Here is a 20,571-nt window from a genome sequence, read left to right on the forward strand (position 1 = left end):
ATCTTGCAGGTTCACAACTGCTTTTACTGGTAAGACAACTGTTTCAGAGCAGTGAGTTAATTTGCCAACATCACGCGGGAAACAGGAGAGCTGGGATTGGAAGCAGTGAGCCCCGCCCCACGGTGGTCACCATGGTCTCTGTGCCCTTCTCACTGGGAACCCTGAGGCTCAGGGGTAATGGCTAAGGTGCTCCGCATAAAGAATGGTGTATCCTTCTACAGAGTTGATTTTATTCAGAGATTTGGGTGAAATACCATTTTTATGTTAAACATAGCAATATTGGTGCACTGGAATGCAACATTCACATAGGTGTTTATAATAAAACGTGAAACTTCAAAATAGTTTTGCCTTTGCTCCCGAAGCTTAGGACCCCAGACCCCCAGGGACGTAGATTAGTCCTCTCAGCCAGCGCGGGTACTCGGGAAGCTCGAGAAGCAACTCCTACATCATGCACCAGAATACTGGGGACAAAATAGAGACAGAGCAGGGACATTGGTATCTTACACTGGTCGGTTTTATACTGGTGGAGGAGCTGATTGCTTAGATGTGATTAAAACTGCTCGGAACATGAGGTGAGATGGAGAGGTATTTTATCATTGTATACTCTGTGTTGCTTTCGCTTGCTGTACCGCTGTGTAAGCGGTGCCTCTGGGACTCGATGAGAGCCTCTTCCTTCCCGCCTCTCAGACCTCCCTGCATGTATTTCCCTTCTCTACCACTGGGGGTCACAAGTACCCACAGTAATTCTCCGTCTCTTTTTTAAGGAAGCAGAGAAGCTACCTTTTCCCTGAAGCAAGGGAGTCCTGCCTCTTAGATAATGGAAGGGGTAAGGGCTGGGGACGGTGCGGGTTGGGTGGGTGGAGAGGGATTGGGGAAGGGGAAATAAGGAGCAGGCGGAGCTTGAAGCCACCGGGTTGGAGGGCTGGAGCTTGGGTCTCCTCCCGAGGAAGCTGCCTGCTGCTGACCACCTGGGGGTAGTAAAAAAGCAGGTGGAAAGTGGTGGAAAGAACTACAGGATGTTAACCACACCTCCTTCACCTGCAGGCTAAATAGCCTGCCTGTGTGCTGCTAATGGGCAGGCAGGATTAAGAACTGGTTTAGGATGAGGTCATGTTTTACAGGCAAATAGACAGGAAAAACATGGAGTAAGAAAAGAAAGCTGAGGAAATCCGTGCATATGGCCAAAGGGTAAGTGACTGAAGCTTGGGAAACATTTTGTTGGGTCTTTCTCCTCCAAGGGGCTGGAAACTCAGTGTTCTCAGGCTTTGTATTCCCAGCTCCTGGTGTAGCTCACAGGGAGTGCTAGAAAGAAGTAAGGAGGGAGTAGAGGAAGGACAGGAAAAAGAGAGGGAAAAAAGAGTGGAAAGCATGTGTGGTAAGACAGGGTTTGTGGTAGATGGCCCCCAGTGATTTCCATCTTCTGGTGTCCAGGCCTTTGTGTCACCTCCTCCCCTTGAGTGTGGGCTAGTCCCTAGTGACTCACTTCTAATAAACAGAATGTGGAAAAAGTGATGGGGTGGCGCTTCCAAGATTAGGTACCAAGAAGGCCGTACCTTCTGTCTTGAGCGTCCTTTCTTGCTCTCTGGCTCATTTGCTTTGAGGGAAGACCGCATGGCAAGGAACCGCTGTCTCTGGCAACCGCTGAAGAACTGAGTTCTGTCGACAAGCACGCGAGTGAGTTTCGAAGCAGGTCTTCCCCTGTGAGCCTTGACATGACTGCAGCCCCAGCTGACATCCCTGCCGCGGCCTTGTGAGAAACCCCAAGTCAGAGACACCCCGCCAACCACACTGGACTCCTGACCCACAGAGACTGTGACGTAATCAGTGTTTGTTATTTTATGGTGAAATTGTTAGGCAGCAACAGGTCACTACCAGAGATTTCGGTACCTGAACACTGGGGTGTGGCTATAACAAATTCCTAGAAAAGTAGAAGTGTAGGTAGTGGGTGGGGCCTGGAAGGATTTTAGAGAAATCCTAGATTACCTTGAACAGACTTTTTTTTTTTTTAATTTTTTTTTTTAACGTTTTTTTATTTTACTTTTGGGACAGAGAGAGACAGAGCATGAACGGGGGAGGGGCAGAGAGAGAGGGAGACACAGAATCGGAAGCAGGCTCCAGGCTCTGAGCCATCAGCCCAGAGCCTGACGCGGGGCTCGAACTCATGGACCGCGAGATCGTGACCTGAGCCGAAGTCGGACGCTTAACCAACTGAGCCACCCAGGCGCCCCATGAACAGACTTTTTGTAGACATGTGGGCTTTGAAGTCGCGGTTCTCAATTGTTGCACTTCCACGCCTCTCAGGAAACGCAGAGACTCTGCATATATGCAAGAATCATTATGCAAATATTTGTGTTCCTCTTCCGCAACTCTGGAGAAGTTCATTGCTTTTTATGTTTTTAAACATGAGTGTGCTATCATTGCAATTACCCCAAGGATACTTAAGCTCCTTTTATGTGCCTTGCACCATGCCAGACACTGGCAAGACAAAGGTGAATGAAATCATTTTTGTTCTCGAGAACACAGTCTAGTCAGGCGTTTTTATTTTTGTTTTTTGTTTTTAAAACTGGATCCCAGGTTGAGAAGTCCTTGCATCTGAGAGCTATATGTATTCATTTTATTGATAGCAGTGATCATCCCAAAGGCTGTGTGCCATTTGAGATGTGATAGACTCGAGTCAAGTGCACACACAGAAGCTCTTTTCTTAGTAACCATCTTCTCTTTACAGCCGTAATATAATGTCAACATGATCAGCTCCAAGCGATATGTTGAAGGCTTGTTGTTGAGACAGGCTCACTGAAAAGTGCCTGATGAGCTTCTGTGGACCCCATTTGACTCAAGGGCAGCTTACTAACCATGCACACCCTGCAGGAAAGAGAACTGGGCTGAGAGCCAGAAGTAGGGGGTTAAGTCTTGTCATTGCCTTTGACTGAGTGATGTCGGGCTAATCACTTGGATTTTCTGTACTTCACAGAATCACTATTAATGGAAACACACACCTACAGAATTCTCGTGAATATTACATGCAACCGTGTATGTGAAAATGCCTTGAAAAATGTTGTGTTCCTCACATGTATGGGGATAATCTTGCAATATGATGGAAATTAAATGACAATTTCCCTTCTCTCTCTTTTTTTTTTACCTGGTAACAGTTTTCTATGTTCTGACAACCTTTCCACAAGTATTTCAGAGAAAAGTACCGTTAGCCAGAGAAAGATTTTAGATTTAGCATTAACCTTATACAATTTATGAAAGCAAGTAAAATACATCTTGTCCCTTTTTCCTTGGGGGACCCAGCCAGGCATATTTTCATTTCCTTCACATGCCACCTTCTTTTCTTCTTTTTGCACCTTCCCTCTGTCTTTCCTTCCTTTCCCTGAAAAATGGGGGGGGGGGGGCTAAGATACATTTGGCCAAATAAGACATATAAATAGTATTTAGGGTTAGCAAGGCAATAGAGAACAAGACACTTTCATACCCTGCTGTTGGAATTACACATCAGTATAGTCTTTTAAGAGGACCAGGTGGCTGTATTTCAAAATCTTTAAAGTATGTGCCCTTTGACCCTATAAAGTCCACTTCCAGGAGTTATTTCTCTAAGAATTACTGGCATACATGTGTATTTTATGTAAAGAGAGGTGATCATAACAATGCTGTTTAAAATATGAAAAATTGGAAAGAATACAAATCCCGTAGGGTGTTGATTATGGTACACTGATACCATGGACTGCTATGCAGCCATTGAAAAGAATCCGATAGATCTATGTATGTGCTGGCATGGAAAGATCTCTAAGACATTATAAGCAAGAAAACCAATGTACTGATGCATTTTAGTTCTAGAACAAATATTTACTGAGCACTTAATATATCAAACACTGATATTGATGCAAGAAATATGGCAGGGAGCAATTCAGGCAAAGTTCCTGCCCTCACGGGGTTCACCTTGTAGTTGAAGATTAATGTTTAAAATGTGACCCCGTTTAGGTTAGAAAGAACCATGTATGGATATGTTTCTTTTTTCTTTCTTTCTTGTTTTAATGTTTATTTTTGAAGGAGAGAGAGACAGAGTGTGAGTAGGGAAGGGGCGGAGAGAGAGGGAGACACAGAATCCGAAGCGGGCTCCAGGCTCTGAGCTGTCAGCACAGAGCGCCACGCGGGGCTCGAACCCACAAACTGTGAGATCATGACCTGAGCCAAAGTCGGACGCTCAACCGACTGAGCCACCCAGGCACCCCCAGATATGTTTCTAAATGGGTAGAAAATGACATGAAAGATGTAAAGATGAATCTAACTTCGTCTCTACTCTTGTGCCTTTCAGTGAGTAGGAAGCATGTTCTTAACTCAGAAACAGGGACACAGGGACTGGATGGGCACAAGCCCATGTGTCTGAGTCACAGGGACAGAAGGAAGAAGTGTGTTCAGGCAGTACTGGACTGGCAGAAAGAGGACTAGATGATTATTTTTCTCTTTCACACATGCATTTTACAAACAGACAATATACAATCACTGAATTGTATACTACCATACTCTCAGCAACCCAAAGAGTTCTGCAAACCCACGCTCCATGATAATTCAGCAGTTCTATGCATGACTCAGCGCTCATCACGATAAGTGTACTCCTTAATCCCCTTCACCTATTTCACCCATTCTCCCACCCACTTATCCTCTGGTAACTATCAATTTGTTTTCTATAGTTAAGAGTCTATGTTTTGGTTTGTCTCTCTCTTTTTTCCTTTGTTTGTTTTGTTTCTTAAATTCTACATATGAATGAAATCATGTGGCATATGGCCTTCTCTGAAGGACTTATTTTGCTTAGCATTATACTCTCTAGATCCATCCATATTGTTGCAAATGGTGAGATCTCATTCTTTTTTATGGCTGAATAACATTCCATATATATATGTGTGTGTGTGTGTGTGTGTGTGTGTGTGTGTGTGTGTGTATGTGTTTGTATCTCTTTCTCTCTCTCTCTCTCTCTCTATATATATATATATATACCACTTCTTTTCCATTCATCTATCAATGGACACTTGGGCTGCTTCCATGGTTTGTCTATTATAAATAATGCTGCAATAAATATAGAGTTGCATGTATTGTTTTGAATTATGTTTTGAATTACATTTTGAATTGTTTTTGTATTCTTTGGGTAAATATCTAGTAGTGCAACTGCTGGATCATAGGGTAGTTCTATTTTCAATTTTTGAGGAAACTCCATACTGTTTTCCACAGTGGCTGCACCAGTTTGTATCCCCACCAACGGGGCATGGGGCACAAGGGTTCCTTTTTTTCTGCATCCTCGCCCACACCCTTTGTTTTTTGTGTTTTTGATTTTAGCCATTCTGATGGGTGTGAGGTGATATCTCATTGTGGTTTTGATTTGCATTCCCCTGATGAAGGGTGAGGTTGAGCATCTTTTCATGTGCTGTTTACCATCTGGATGTCTTCTTTTTTTTTCTTTTTTTTTTTTTAATTTTTTTTAACGTTTATTTATTTTTGAGACAGAGAGAGACAGAGCATGAATGGGGCAGGGGCAGAAAGAGAGGGAGACACAGAATCGGAAGCAGGCTCCAGGCTCCGAGCTGTCAGCCCAGAGCCCGACGTGGGGCTCGAACTCATGGACCGCGAGATCGTGACCTGAGCTGAAGTCAGACACTTAACCAACTGAGCCACCCAGGCGCCCCTGGATGTCTTCTTTAGAGAAATGTCTGTTCATGCTTCTGTCCATTTTTTAAATTGCATTGTTTTCTGGGGTGTTGGGTTTTATAAGTTCCTTATGTATTTTGGAAACTATCTCCTTATCAGATATGTCACTGCAAATACCTTCTCCCATTCAGTAGGTTGTCTTTTAGTTATGTTGATTGTTTCCTTTGTTGTGCAGAAGTTTTCGGGTTTTTTTTTTTTAAATGTAATGTTGTCCCAATAGTTGATTTTTGCTTTAATTTCCCTTGCCCCAGGAGACATCTAGAAAGAAGTTACTACAGTTGATGTCAGAGAAATTACTACCTATGATCTCTTCTATGGTTTTTATGGTTTCAAGGCCTCACATTTAGGTCTCTCATCTATTTTGAATTTATTTTTGTGTATAGTGTAAGAAAGCGGTCCAGTTTCATTCTTTTGCATTTTGCTGTTAGTTTTGGACATTTTGTTGTCCATTTCTTGAGGAGGCTGTGTTTTCCCATTGTATATTCTTGTCTCCTTTGTCGAAAATTAATTGACCATATAAGTGTGGGCTTATTTCTGGACTCTCTATTCTGTTCAGTTGATGCACGTGTCTATTTTTGTGTTACACGTACCATACTGGTTTGATTACTACAGCTTTATAGCATATCTTTAAATGTGGGATTGTGATATCTCCAGTTTTGTTCTTTTTCAAGATTGCTTTAGCTATTCAGGATATTTTGTGGTTTCATACACATTTTAGGAATATTAGTTCTAGTTCTGTGAAAAGTGCTGTTGGTGTTTTGATAAGGATTGCATTAAATCTTTAGATTGTTTTCTTCCCATTAACTCTTTATTCTGTAGAGCATGGAATTCTTGTCAAAGCTGTCACTTACTAGCTATTTAACTTCTGGTTTTTGAGTCTCAGTTTCTTCATCTGTAAAATGAAGAGAAAAATTTCTGCCCCCAAAGACCATGAAGATTAAATCAACTGACATAGATGAGAGAGATTTGCCATCTAGAAGACATTGTGAAAATATAAAATAAGCTTATTATTAATAAGAGGCCAGGTTGAGGAACCAGGGAAAGCTTTCAAGCAGATTTTCAACATGCTTTATTTAAAAAAAATTTTTTAAATAAATGTGATTCATTTATTTACTTATTTTGAGAAAGAGAGTGCAAGAGAGAGAGAGCGAGAGAGAGCAGGGGAGGGGCAGAGGGAGAGAGAGAATCCCAAGCAGGCTCTATGCTGTCAGAGCAGAGCCCAATACAGGATTTGATTCCATGAACTGTGAGATTGTGACCTGAGCCAAAATCAAGAGTGGGATGCTTAACTGATGAAGCTACCCGGGCGGCCCTCAACATGCTTTAGAAAGAGCTCTCTGGTAGCACATAAAACATGCCCGAGAAAGGGAACGCTGGGATAGAGAGACCAATGTGGTTTGTTGGATCAGTGGAGGTGAATGGTCACGAAGGACATTGGCACTGGCTATGGACCAAAGGATTCTCCATGTGAGAGAGTGTGGAGAAGAAGGCAGAAATGGTGACCCTGAAATTGTAGTCTGAGTGGCTGGGAAGACAAGGATGACATTAACCACAGCGGGTAATTTGTGTATTTGTTTGTCAGTGTTTATTGAGTGCACGTTTCTTCGTAGGCATTGGTCTCGGGGCCTGGGGTATATCCATGAACACTTCACCAACGTTCCCTGTTCTCATGGGCGTACATTCTGGAGGGGTGTCGTGGATCTTTGCCAGCTGCTAAAATGAGGTATCCATAGCCCAATCCAAGGATGAGCTTGAGTCAACATGATCTGAAATGCAGACTGTGTGTCTGTCTATATGAAAGAGGCTTCATGTCTAGGAAAGGTCTCTGAAACTATAAGAAATTTTTTCTTTCTTACTTTTCATTACAGGACATTTCAAACATTGGTCCTGGGGATTAGTATAATGAACTCTCATGTACCTATCATTCAGCTTTAATAATTATCAACCTACAGCCAATTCATCAACTCTCATGCAATTTCCTTCCCCCATTGCTCTGCCCCGATTTATTTTAAAGTAATTTTCAGATATTGTTTCTCTTTATTCATAAATATTAAGTATTCTAATACGTATCTCCAAAAGATTAGGATTTTAAAGGGGCACCTGGGTGGCTCGGTTGATTGAGTGGCCGACTTTGGCTCAGGTCATGATCTCGTGGTCCATGGCTTCGAGCCCCGCATCAGGCTCTGCGCTGACAGCTCAGAGCCTGCTTCAGACTCTGTGTCTCCCTCTCTGTCTGCCCTTCCCCTGCTCACAGTGTGTCTGTCTCTCTCTCTCTCAAAAATAAACATTAAAGAAATTTTTTTAGAAAGACTTTAGATACATAATCACCATACCATTGTTATACCAAAAAAATGAACAATAATTCTTCAGTGTGCTAAGATGAACTACTCTGAGGTTGCTGATGTGAATATTTAGAGGAAAGAGTTTGTGTAATCGACTATACCTTTTAGGAGTCCTCCCACCAAAAGCAAGGATCAACTCAAAACAATGTAGCTGGAACCCTGTGTGCTGTTTATATCTTGCTGCAGGGAAGAGGCTGATCAACAAGTAAAGGAATAAGTGGGTAGATCATTGCAGTTACTAGTAAGTGCCAGGAGGAAAATGAAGCAGGGTGGTGTGGTGGTGCTCGCGGGAAGGGGTGTGCTCCTCTCCTAGGAATGTGGCATCCATTGATTCAGGGAGAAGGATCGGTGAGAGCAAAGACCCTGCCGATGAGAGGGCTGGTGAGGCTGGAATGTGGGAAGAGATGGGGATACTGGTAGGAAATGTGAGGTCAGATCACGCAGTCACGGGAAGGAGCGTGGGGTTTTTATCCTGGGTGGGAAAGACCCTGAGGGCTCTGAGTGGGAGAGTTAGCTGATTTGTTAAGAAAATCTAGCCCAGGCCGTTGTATGGAAAACGGATTGGAAGCAGGCCATGGGGGCTGCCAGGTGGAAAAACGATGGCAGCAGGGAGACAAATCAAAGGCACCTGCAGCTGTCATCCTATATCTTGTAGGGTAGTAGAAACAAACGGAAGAATTGGATGAATATGGGAGAGATTCTTAGAAGGAGATGAAAGAGAACCAGCAGGTTTGGAGATGGCAAAGCTCATTTTTAAAGCATTCAGGATAAGGTGCCGATGCACTGGTTTGAGATATGGTGTGAAGATATTTGAGGGCACCCATCAGAATGGCTGGGTTCACCCTGCACAGTTGCACTCAGGGACCTGGCCTCCAGCCAGCCTTTCCGGTGAGCTCACACACACAGCACAATGTGCCAGGCAGTAATGATGCAGTGAGGCCCGTCCATCCCCCACCCCCTTCATAGAAAAAAAAAAAAAAGAAAGAAAGAAAAAACTTCCTTCATGAAAAAAAAAATCTGACCCAACTACTGCCTCAAGGAAGGTCTTCCTCCTCGATTTGGGGGGAAGTTTTTATGCATCTTGTAGATTTTGGATAAAATGAGCAGAAATAAAAGTGGGGAACACTGGAGGCAGGTTTGGTTCTAGTTTATTCCTTCCAATGTCCCCATCCTACCCAGAGTCTCCCTCGGTGTTGAGGAGGGGGCAGTGAGGGATGGCGATGAGACGAGAAGGGGAGCGTGATGGTAGCTGTTTCAGTATTTCACTGTAGTTAGTCATTTCCATTATGAGGTCAAATCATTGTCCTGGGTTCCATTTTTGTTCCTGCTGCCTCAGTTCTACTTGGTCTCAATTCCCTCTTCCTATCATTTGTTTATCTCCTAAAACACTAAAACGATTTTTTTTCTAATCTCTAGTTTCTCATTTCTGTGTTGTATAACACTTGTCCTTTTTAGAGTCGATATTCAACATTTTTCTTGACTTTGGTTCTGTATTCCTTGAAACAACTGTTAGTGTCAGGTGTTTTCGTTTAGAATATCCTAAAGCTGTACACTTAGACAAAAGATTGCATCTATATCTACCATTCCAACTCTTTGCTCTATTAACAGTGACTAAGTGCAAAGCTGTATTGTGTTTTAGGAACAAAAGATCCTCATAACTTCATCTTTAGGTTTCCTCACGTTTGAGATAAACACACAGTAGATCATTTGTATATACCAGTTTCTTGAAGAACACAAAACATTTGTTTCCCCCCTAGGGAAACCATTTAAGAGCCAATTAAATTATGAAACAGTTATTTTTTAATGTAATTATATATTCTTAAGCAAATGTAAACTTATGTAGCTGTTGCATGCGCAATGTAATTTAATGATAAACAGTGCTAATTAGCACAGAGCCTGATGCGGGTCTCAAACCCACAAACCGGGAGATCATGACCCGAGCAGAAACCAAGAGTGGACGGACACTCAACCGAGTGAGCCACCCAGGCACGTTCAAGGAGCAATTTAAACACTTACTGTATGTTCCATTCTAGTTAAGACACTAAAGGGGCTAAAAGAGGAAGAAGAAGGTACAGTCCATTATCAAACTGTTTCAGTCTAACAGAGGGAGAAAGTATGTATTTATTAGAAACTAATATGGAGCCAAAAAAGGTATAAAAGAAAGGTGGAGTGGAGTATAGAGAGAGGTAGATGTAAATGAGAAAGAAAGTCAGCCCCCTGTAAGGGCACTTGAGGAGTAGTCCCTTACTCCCCCAGCCCTAACATCTCACCTTCACCTTAGCCACAGGATTCTGTCTTTTTCAGGAAGCATCCGTTTTATTGGGAAAGGAGCGGTATAGTTTTAGCCACCATATTTCCTAAAGCAAAGAATCTGGACAGATGGTGTGACAATGAATGTTTTCTCCTGAATCCTCAAAAGTATTCATACAAAGGGGCGCCTGGGTGGCTCAGTCGGTTGTGTCCAGCTTCAGCTCAGGTCATGATCTCGTGGTCTGTGAGTTCAAGCCCTGCGTCGGTCTCTGTGCTGACAGCTCAGAGCCCAGAGCCTGTTTCGGATTCTGTGTCTCCCTCTCTCTCTGACCCTCCCCCGTTCAAGCTCTGTCTCTCTCTGTCTCAAAAATAATTAAACGTTTAAAAAAATTTTTTTAAAGTATTCATATGAAAAGATTTACAAAGCCATAACAATTAGATCACATTTGATTATCCAATTAACAAATTTTCTTTACTGACAAAAGATATAATTAGGTGTACTGGAAAATCTGGGACAGATGTTTTCTCATATATTTGCTGCATCCCTAATCCTAGGCCTTGGCAAGACTGGCAAAATTTGGCCTGTTCTCTTGAGAAAGGGGACCTAAACTGAGTCCCCTAAGAATTATCATTGGGGGTGCCTGGGTGGCTCAGTCCTCAGCCGTTTAAGCGTCCGACTCCTGATTTAGGCTCAAGTCATGGTCTCATGGTTTGTGAATTCGAGCCCCACATCAGGCTGTGCACTGATGGTGGAGAGCCTGTTTGGGATTCTCTCTCTCCCTCCCTCTCTGCCCCTGCCCCGCTGGCATGCTCTCTCAAAATAAGTAAACATAAACACTTAATTTTTTTTTTAATTTGAAAATTATAAATGAGTTTCTGGACTAAATCGGCTGATTCACAGAACTGTGGGCTGTTCGTTTCTAACGTAGACTTGGCTTAGAACAACCTGTAATTGGGAACTCTCTGCCATGGTTTACTGATACAGACCTACTAAGGTATTTTTGAAATATTTCCTCTACTTTCATGGCCATTGGTATTTCAGAAGATTGAGGACCAGCCAGGGCCCCAGGAGGCCCTCCAGGATTTGTCCAGGCCTTGGGGAGGGGTTACTTCGCCTGGACAATAGCAGGGAATGGGGAGGGAAAGAGCATTAGAATGGACTTTAAACAGCGAGGCTTCCTATAGGATTTATTCCATTCATTCCAGTCCATCGGAATGAGGGGACACCTGCCCCACTTTGGCACCAGTGCCACCAGGAGCTAAGAAAGAAGAACTCAGTGAAGTGGGCTCCCAGATGCAAATGCTTACGGGGAGCAGGCAGATAAGACCCAGAATTCGTGGACAGGTGCAAGGAGCACATGACATCCTGTCTCCTTTACCTACCTTCGTTTGGGTGTTTAATTAATTAATTAATTTCTGTTTTAAGGTTTATTTATTTTTGAGAGAAGCCGGGGGGAGGGTCAGAGAGAGAGGGAGACACAGAATCGGAAGCAGGCTCCAGGCTCAGAGCCGTCAGCACTGAGCCTGATGCGGGACTCAAATTCATGGACCGTGAGACCGTGACCTGAGCCCAAGTTGGACACTTAACCCACTGAGCCACCCAGGCGCCCCTAATTTTATATTTATTATAAGGAAACAGTAACGAGAAGAGTTGCCGATGACACTTAGTTTACTTTGGTATCAAGAACACAAAAGACAGTGGTGATCCCCTGCAGAGAGCAGGCCTGATGTGAGGTACAACCAGGGTGGCGCCCTAATAAGCTCTCACCAGAGTCAGGCCAGGCAAAGACGACTCTCCATTTTTTCAAGAGAAGTCGGACGTCAATATTTTTATTCATATTTCCAACTTCGGGCATTCCATTAAAATATTTAGAAAATACCTTCTGAGCCATAATTCTGCAGTCAGTTAAAACCGGTTTCATTCCGGGGCGCCTGGGTGGCTCAGTTGGTGAAGCGGGGGACTGTAGCTCAGGTCATCATCTTGCAGTTTGTGGGTTTGAGCCCTGTGTCGCATTCTGTACTGACAGCATGGAGCCTGCTTTGGATTCTCTGTCTCCCCCTCTCTCTGCCCATTCCCTGCTCTGACTATCTCTCTCTCTCTCTCTCTCTCTCATTAATGATAATAATAATAATAAATACATTAAAAAATAATAATAAAATAAAATAAAATAATAATAATAAATACATTTTAAAAAATAATAAAATTTATTATAAATTTTATTTATTATAAATTTATTATAAATATAATAAAAATAATATTAAAAAAATAATAATAAATACATTTTTAAAAAACCTGGTTTGGGGGTGCCTGGGTGGCTCAATCAGTTAAGTGTCTGACTTCAGCTCAGGTTGTGATCTCGCGGCTTGTGAGTTCGAGCCCCGCATCAGGCTCTGTGCTGACAGCTCAGAACCTGGAACCTGCTTCGGATTCTGTGTCTTTCTCTCTTTGTCCCTTCCCAGCTCACACTCTGTCTCTCTCTCTCTAAAAAACAAATAAACATTAAAAAAATTAAAAAACAAAACAAACCTGGGTTCATTCCCTGAAGAAATGGACCCTACCTCTTAGTAAGCTGCCATATTCCTGGATGGATAAAACACACTAACTTGAGCATGAAATGAGAATATCTGTGGTATATAAAGGGTATTTAATATGTGTCCAACCCCTTCCTCTCCTTCCCATTATAAAACAATATTTGTGTGGTAGAAAAAAAAAAAAAAACATGATAGGGTTTCCATCTCTTTCTTACTCCTTTCTGAGAAGGGTGAATCCCTTCCTCCAGTTGGAGAACAGGCAAGAAAAAAAAAAACACTTGAGTCTTTGCTGATGAGGGGGATGGGAGGGAAGTGAGCAGAGGCCTACATTTCTGTGCTCCAGAATGGACTCACAGACAGAAGAGTCTGGAGAAGAAGAGAAAGGTTGGAGCAAAGGGGAAAGGAAGACTATAGAGAGAGATTCAGGGCATTTGCTTAAGGGAAAGCAACTTTAGGAAAAGAGAAGGGAAGAATTTAAAGGAACCTTAAAATATTCCACCATGTAGTATATATATAACCCTCTGCTCTGTACACACGAGACCTAAAACAAAGACAAAAACATAAGTCAGAACCAAGAGTGCCCCTCAACGTATTTGTAGTCAGATCTGTGTTTGCTCTGAGAAGAGAATGAGGCAGTCAGGTTGGGTCACCTTAGGCTGTGCCACAAAGAACAGTCATGACTAAAGGTGACAAAGGTGTGCTGACCTCATTTTACCAACCGAGGACAGAGGTCTGACAATGGGATAAGGTATTTTGACCATAAAGGAATGTCATGGAAAATCCAGGTCTTAAGACCGGCTATTATGGCAAGAAAAGAAGGCTCACTGAAAAGTGGGGAGGTGAGGGCAGAGGCGGTGGCCAGTGGTGGGGGAGGAGGTAAGGGTGCATGGTGCCTCCAGGCCCAGGCCAGCAGGTGCATGGTGGGGGGGGTCAGCAGAGGCTTTATGCCGGGAATATATCTTCTTTTCAAGTTAGAAGTGGGACCTGGGTTGTCATTAGCCGTAATTTATCTTTAGAGCTACTCGAGGCTACAAGCTTTTCCTTCACTCTTAGTGTGTCAAAGCAGGTAAGACCCTGAACATCACATCCAACATAGTCGCTCCAAGGTTTGGAATTTAGAAGCATTTTTATGTGTGCAGTGGGCAGCATTTTTATGTGTACCAGTGAATTTGTAACTTCACTGGTTATCCTTTTTTGTGCTTGTAGAATGTGGGTCTGGACATTCAATGCAGGAGCTAGCCTGCTCTGCTGAGTCTGTTATCTTGTGAGCTTGGCTCATCCCAAACTCACAAGGTTGGATCCTGAGGAGATGTTTTTGAACGCGGGGTGGGTCACCTATCTCAGTGTGCTCATAAAGGTGAGAAAGGGAAGGAAGAGCGGAGGGCTCTGGAAATCTGGTTTTGCCCCTGGTGTCCCCACTGGCTTTCAATTCCTAATCTCCAGGGCAGGTCAACTAATCTTCAGGGACCTCAGTGTCAAATGAGAATGTTCCTGTCTTTGCATCTGAGGATAGAATGAGACATAGATGTAAAAGCCCTCGAAAATGTAATAATACCCCCAGTTTACTTAGTGCTAACTTACGAGCCAGGCACTATATTGCTTCATTTCATCCTCTGATGGAAGCAATATTAGCCCTATTTTACACATGAGGAAACTGAGTAACAGGGAGATTAAGCAGCTTGCCCAGGGCCACACGTCTGATAGTCTGACTTCAGAGTTAACTACCTCATGGTAGATCTCAGAGATATTATCCACAGGCAGACGGTCATGGTCAGGAGGAATCAGACTAACCTGGTTCTTAGCTCTCTGGCCTTGGCAAAGTTAGTTAATGTCTCTGTGCCTCAGTTTCCTCATCTGTAAAATATGGATAATGAATTTCTCCACCTCAGAGGACTGTTTTTAGGTAATGCATAGGAAGTCATCACACATTATCCAGATATGTCCAACAAAAAACTGTTAATAGATGAAGCCCTGGCCAGGGAACATGGATGCAGAGGGAAAAAGAAGAGGTGTGGTAGAAGGTGACCATGGGAGGTCTGGGGACCCCACAAAAGTGCCAAACTTGTCTTGATTTCTCCTAATGCTGAAGGTAGGTGCTGGATGCCAGAAGGATCCTGTGTAAAGGAATGGAGTCCGGGACTGATGGGCACAGGCATGTGTTAGATGAAAGAGCAGGCAATGAATTCTCAGGAACTTCAGCCAAGTGCTCATGTACTTCTCTGATGCCTGGGCCCTGGACGGAGAGTCCAGCCTCCTCCGAGGTTAGACCATTTTGCACATCTAGCCGTCCATGCCCTCAGTGATGGAGTCTGAGGGAGTCAACTAATTGACTGGTGAGTGGCAGTCCTCTGTCTCCTGCTTTTGATGGAACAGGTGATGACAGGCCCTTACAAACAAGCTGGATATCCATGTTCAATCTGTATCTTCAGTGACTCACAAAGCTTGGCTGGGATGGGTGGCTTTGGGGCCAAAGATATAGACATTCTCACAGGGCACTATTGAGAACTTCTTCTCCAAGCATAGAAACCGACTCTAATCCACAATAAAGAAGCTTCAGCATGGCTGTGGACATTAATTTAGGGACAAGTCCAAGCCAGGCCCTGGCAAATTAACTTGGGAGGAAAAAAAAAAACAAAAAAACCCTCAATTCTAGTTAAACGACCGTAAGAAGAACCTAGAATGGATCACTCATATTTAAAATTCTGCCCTAGGCTGAGATTACTACTCACTGGCATTGGAGACAAAAGTACAACATTACTGGCTGAGGCCCTTGTGGGCTGATAGCGGCCAGTCTCTGGGGAAGAGGCCTGGGCTGATAACATCATCTCTGCAGGGCAGAATATTCTTTGGTAATGAAAGTGCTCCCAAGACACAGGAGGCCGGTTACACATCCCAGCCAGCTGAGGCTCCGGGACCATCTGGTAGCACCTTTTCCCTGAGAGACAGAGTCGGCATTGGTCCCCAGGCCCTATTTTTCTTTCCAGTGTCCCCCTTCCCAAATAGCTTGTCTTTGGACTGATTTCCCTATGACTAGGTCCCCTTGTCCCCAGCTTTTAAGAACAAGCATGAAGATCCCCAAATAAATTTCCTTCTGTAACAGTTAAAACCATCAACATTGGTGTAGCTCTTCCCCTTGAAGCTTTCTGCTTATGATTTGTAGCTTATAGTTATTTATCTTTTCTAGGAAAGTAATACTGTTCTGGTAAACATTAATCCATAAACAAAGAACTTCTAATAGAGCCAAAAATTAAACAACTTTAACTCTATGTATTTTTCCCCATAAATAACCTATTCTGGACAGTGTACGATAATAGAGAGGCACTGACCTGGTGTTCAGCAGACTCTGAGGGAAGGGTCAGCCCCTTCTGCTTGAACATTGAACTGTTAGGTTAGATTCAAGTCTGAAATGACCAGGGCAATAACTCTCGCTCTGAGGTTTGCCCTGAAGGGAACAGAAAAGTCAGAAAAGGTAAAGATCATGCAACCATCAGTGGAGACAGAGCATTTGCATCTTTGACCCTGCCCTGCCCCACTAGGTCATTGGATCCCCCTACTGGTCTCTGCCGTGGGGGTGTGCTGGGTACCAGGAGGAAGACTGGCTGGAAGGTGGGGTTTTTTGTTGTTCGTTTTTACTCTTTTGTGGTACAATATCTCTCTTTCCAGACTATTCTTCACTTCAGGAAAAGAGTAGGACATCTTCCCATTGCTAGGCAGCGGTATATATATCTTGTAAGTGATCTATATAAAACCCATCTTTTTTAAAACTGACAGAACCATTTTCTCCCAGAGTTCACCCTGCGTGACATCATCAAGCTTTCCCATCCTTCTCTTGAGGTGGAGAAGGATTCAGAGGTTGTAATACTCCCTATGCCAGAGCAAGACCACCCGCACCAGGTGTTGGAATAAGCCTAGATTCTAATTTTAGCTCTGAGATCCACTAGCTGGGCAACATCAGGCAGATTTCTTAACCTCTCTGGATCTCAGTTCCTTCACCATGCACAGTAATAGTATCCATCTCATAGAGATGTGAGAGTTCAATGAAAAGTCCATATGTCTCATGTGTCTAGCACACAATAAACACTCACTTTTGGCTGTGGCTGCTGTTCTTGTTTACAGTAATATTAAAAGGGCAAGTGGCTGTTTCAGCCATGTTGCAAACTGATTACCTACAGAAAATTTTGATTATGTTCTTTGTATATTTCATACTGTAGGAGCAAAAACCGTTATGCATTCAATAAAAGAAATGGATTCTGTTAGACAGCTGGTTTACAGACTCATCTTGGCCACTCATCAGCCACCAACCTTGGCAACTGACTTATCTCTGAGAGCCCGTTCCTGTCTTTTCCAGCTGGACCAATCATACCTGCCTCCCGGGCCTCACGGAGCTTTACAAAGGGGACATGAGATGGTGTTTGTAAAGTGGTTTGGAAAAGGTTTCAAGTACTATCCAGATTGAAAGGTATTATTGTTGGGATGTGAGATGCTGAGCTCCTGTGAGCATATTTTGATTTGCATTTGGACTTGGGGGCAAGTGTAGGGAACACCAGTCCTGCTCATTTTTGTCACACTAGGACTCTCGGTAGGTGTCAACATGTTGATTTATTTTGTTGAGAAACCAGCTAGGAATCTTGAACCTCTCTCCTTTGTTTCTCTCCCCTTCCTCCTCCAGGGTTTGATTTTTCTTCCCATATAGTTTCATTTCACTGTTGGCAGCCACTGTTGGTTTCACCTATTGTGAATCGAATCCTCTCACATTAAGAGGCCATCAGCGGGGCGCCTGGGTGGCTCAGTCGGTTAAGTGTCCGACTTCAGCTCAGGTCACGATCTCACGGTCCGTGAGTTCGAGCCCCGCGTCAGGCTCTGGGCTGATGGCCCAGAGCCTGGAGCCTGCTTCCGGTTCTGTGTCTCCCTCTCTCTCTGCCCCTCCCCTGTTCATGCTCTGTCTCTCTCTGTCTCAAAAATAAATAAACGTTAAAAAAAAAATTAAAAAAAAAAAAAAAGAGGCCATCAGTTTGGAACACCGAAGCCATCTCTTCTATGCTTGAAACAGTCAGCGTGGGAACTGCTTTCTGTGGCAGACATCCTCTCTGTATTAGAAGGGAAGCCTGCAAAGTAGGGCAGGGTGCAGATGTCCGACAAACCCCTCCATGGATTTCACCACATGGGGACAAGTCCAGAGTCCTCAAGGTGGCTTTGAGGCCTACCTAGACCAGTTCCTGCCCACTTCTCTGGCCCAGCCTAGCCTCCCAGCCCTGAGTTCATTCCTTCTGGGATGTCTTCTTAGTTTCTGGAATGTAATAACCCTCTCTCTCTTTTTTTTTTTTTATTAATTTTTTTTAAGTTTATTTATTTTTGAGAGAGACAGCACTAGCAGGGGAGGGGAAGAGAGAGAGAAGGAGAGAGACGTAGAATCTGAAACAGGCTCCAGCATCTGAGCTGTCAGCACAGAGCCTGACGTGGGGCTTGAACTCATGAGCTGTGAGATCATGACCTGAGCTGAGGTCAGAGATTTAACCGACTGAGCCACCCAGGTGCCCATAACCCTCTCTCTTAAATCAGGGACCCCACTCCATCCCTTGGGCGTCCTAGCTTCAACCTCTGCACCATCATGACCTCTCTCTCTAGATTTGCTGTAGTCTGTCTTGTTGATAGTGGGGTGGATTCTGTTTTGGCTGAGGATGTGTGAGTCTTGGGGCATTTTTACCCTCCCTGGCAACAACCCTTCTTCTTCCCTTTCCCTCCCCTTTTAAGTAGACTATTTTTAATTTTTATTTATTTATTTATTACTTTAGAAGGTGGGGAAGAGGAGCAGAGGGAGAGAGAGAGAGAATCCTAAGCAGAATCTTCTTAGGGAAAATCCTTAGAGAATCCTAAGCCCCAACAAGGGGCTCCATCCAACAACCCTGGGAACATGACCTGAGCAGAAATCAAGAGTCAGACACTCAGCTGACTGAGCCACCCAGGCACCTCATAAGTAGACTATTTTTTAGACCAGTTTAAGTTTCACAGCAAAATTCAGGGGAAAGTACAAAGAGTTCCCATACATCTCCTGCACATACATAGCCTCCCCCGTTACCAATATCCCCTGCCCCCCAAAAGTGGTACATTTGTTGCAGTTGATGAACCAACATTGGTACCTGATTATCACTCAAAGTCCATGCTTTACATTAGGGTTCACTCTTGGTGTTGTATGCGTTTGAGCAAAAGTGCAATGACACCAATTCACCACTATAGTATCATACAGAATAGATTCACTGCCCTAAACATCCTTTGTGCTCTGCCTATTCTCTCTATCTCCCCGAATCCCTGGCAACCACTGATCTTTTTACTATTGCCATAGTTTTGCATTTTGCAGACTATAGAATATTCTATATTATATGGTTGGAATCAAATAGTATGTAACCTTGTTAGATTGACTTCTTTCACTTAGGAATATGCATTGAAGGTTCTTCCATGTCTTTTTGTGGCTTGATAACTCTTTTCTTTTTGGTGAGGAATAATATTCCATTGTCCCTATATAACGAAGTTTATTTATCCATTAAGCTACTGAAGGATACCTGGTTGCTTTCAATTTCTGAAATTATGAATAAAGCTGCTATAAATATCCATGCACAGGTTTTAGTATAGAGATAACTTTTCAACTCCTTTGGGTAAATACCTAACAGTGTGATCGCTGTATTGTATGGCAATAACGTGCTTAGTTTTGTAAGAAACCATCAAACTGTCTTCCGAAGTAGCAGTACCTTCCCCTGCCTTCTAAGTACCAGCCTGGTCAGCTGTGCCAGGATATAATACTGACTTCTTAAGCAGAGAGCACCCCAATTCCTGGTGCCCAAAGATCTCTGATACACTGTTGTGGATATGTGCATAATCACATCCCAGGGCAGTCCAGGGCCATTTCCCGTTTCAGACTCAATTAACCAAATGTGTGTTATTGATGTGCTGAACTGGGGCAGTTTATCTTGTATTCAACTCATCTATTGTCATGAGGGCTGCTCAAAGCTGAAGTGCCACGTTATGTTTGCTCCCTATGCGTCTGTAAGAACAAGGAGAGCTTGGTTATCCTCTCTTTGGAAATGGCTGGTGACATTCACACCATCCTGCTGTCTCTTCTTTTTCCTCTTTCCCGCAGCTCTCTTGCCCACTGGTCGTTCCTCTTCATTCACTGGGATTTGCTCCCTGACTCAGTTTCCCTTTTCTCTCACTGCCACAATACCCACCCTTGACCTTGCCATTTCCAGTGAACTTTCCCTCGCATTCTTCCAGCCACCAACTCCAATCATCACACTCGGAGCCCTCACTTCAAACAGAATCTGTACTCTTAAGAAATCTCAAGCAAGTGTCAGTCAAGCCCAACACCACAAGCTGTTTTCTTTTTCAGATTCACCTACAATTCTTTGAATTCCCTCCACTTCCTTGATCCCCTCTTTCTCAGCCTCCTCCTGTTTTCTCAGCATCTCTCATTTAATGTAGATCCTAGGCTTTGTCTTCCTGTCATGACTTGAACTTCCTTCAGTTATTTACTCTGGCTGGCCAACCCCAATCCCTGCTGAAATTCCCCCTGCCCCTTCCTTGCCTGTCCCCAGCAGATCCAGGTTGCTGATGGACAATCTACCCCACGAGGCTGACTGGCTTCATTTAAAGCCAGGATCTTAAGCTGCACAGGAGTTTACTCTCTCTCCTGACACATTTGCCATGCTCCTAGTTAGTGTACCTATTTTCTGAAATGACATTTCATACCTTCTCC

The sequence above is a fragment of the Panthera uncia genome, chromosome D1 (assembly GCF_023721935.1).
Source record: "Panthera uncia isolate 11264 chromosome D1, Puncia_PCG_1.0, whole genome shotgun sequence".
NCBI lineage: Eukaryota > Metazoa > Chordata > Mammalia > Carnivora > Felidae > Panthera > Panthera uncia.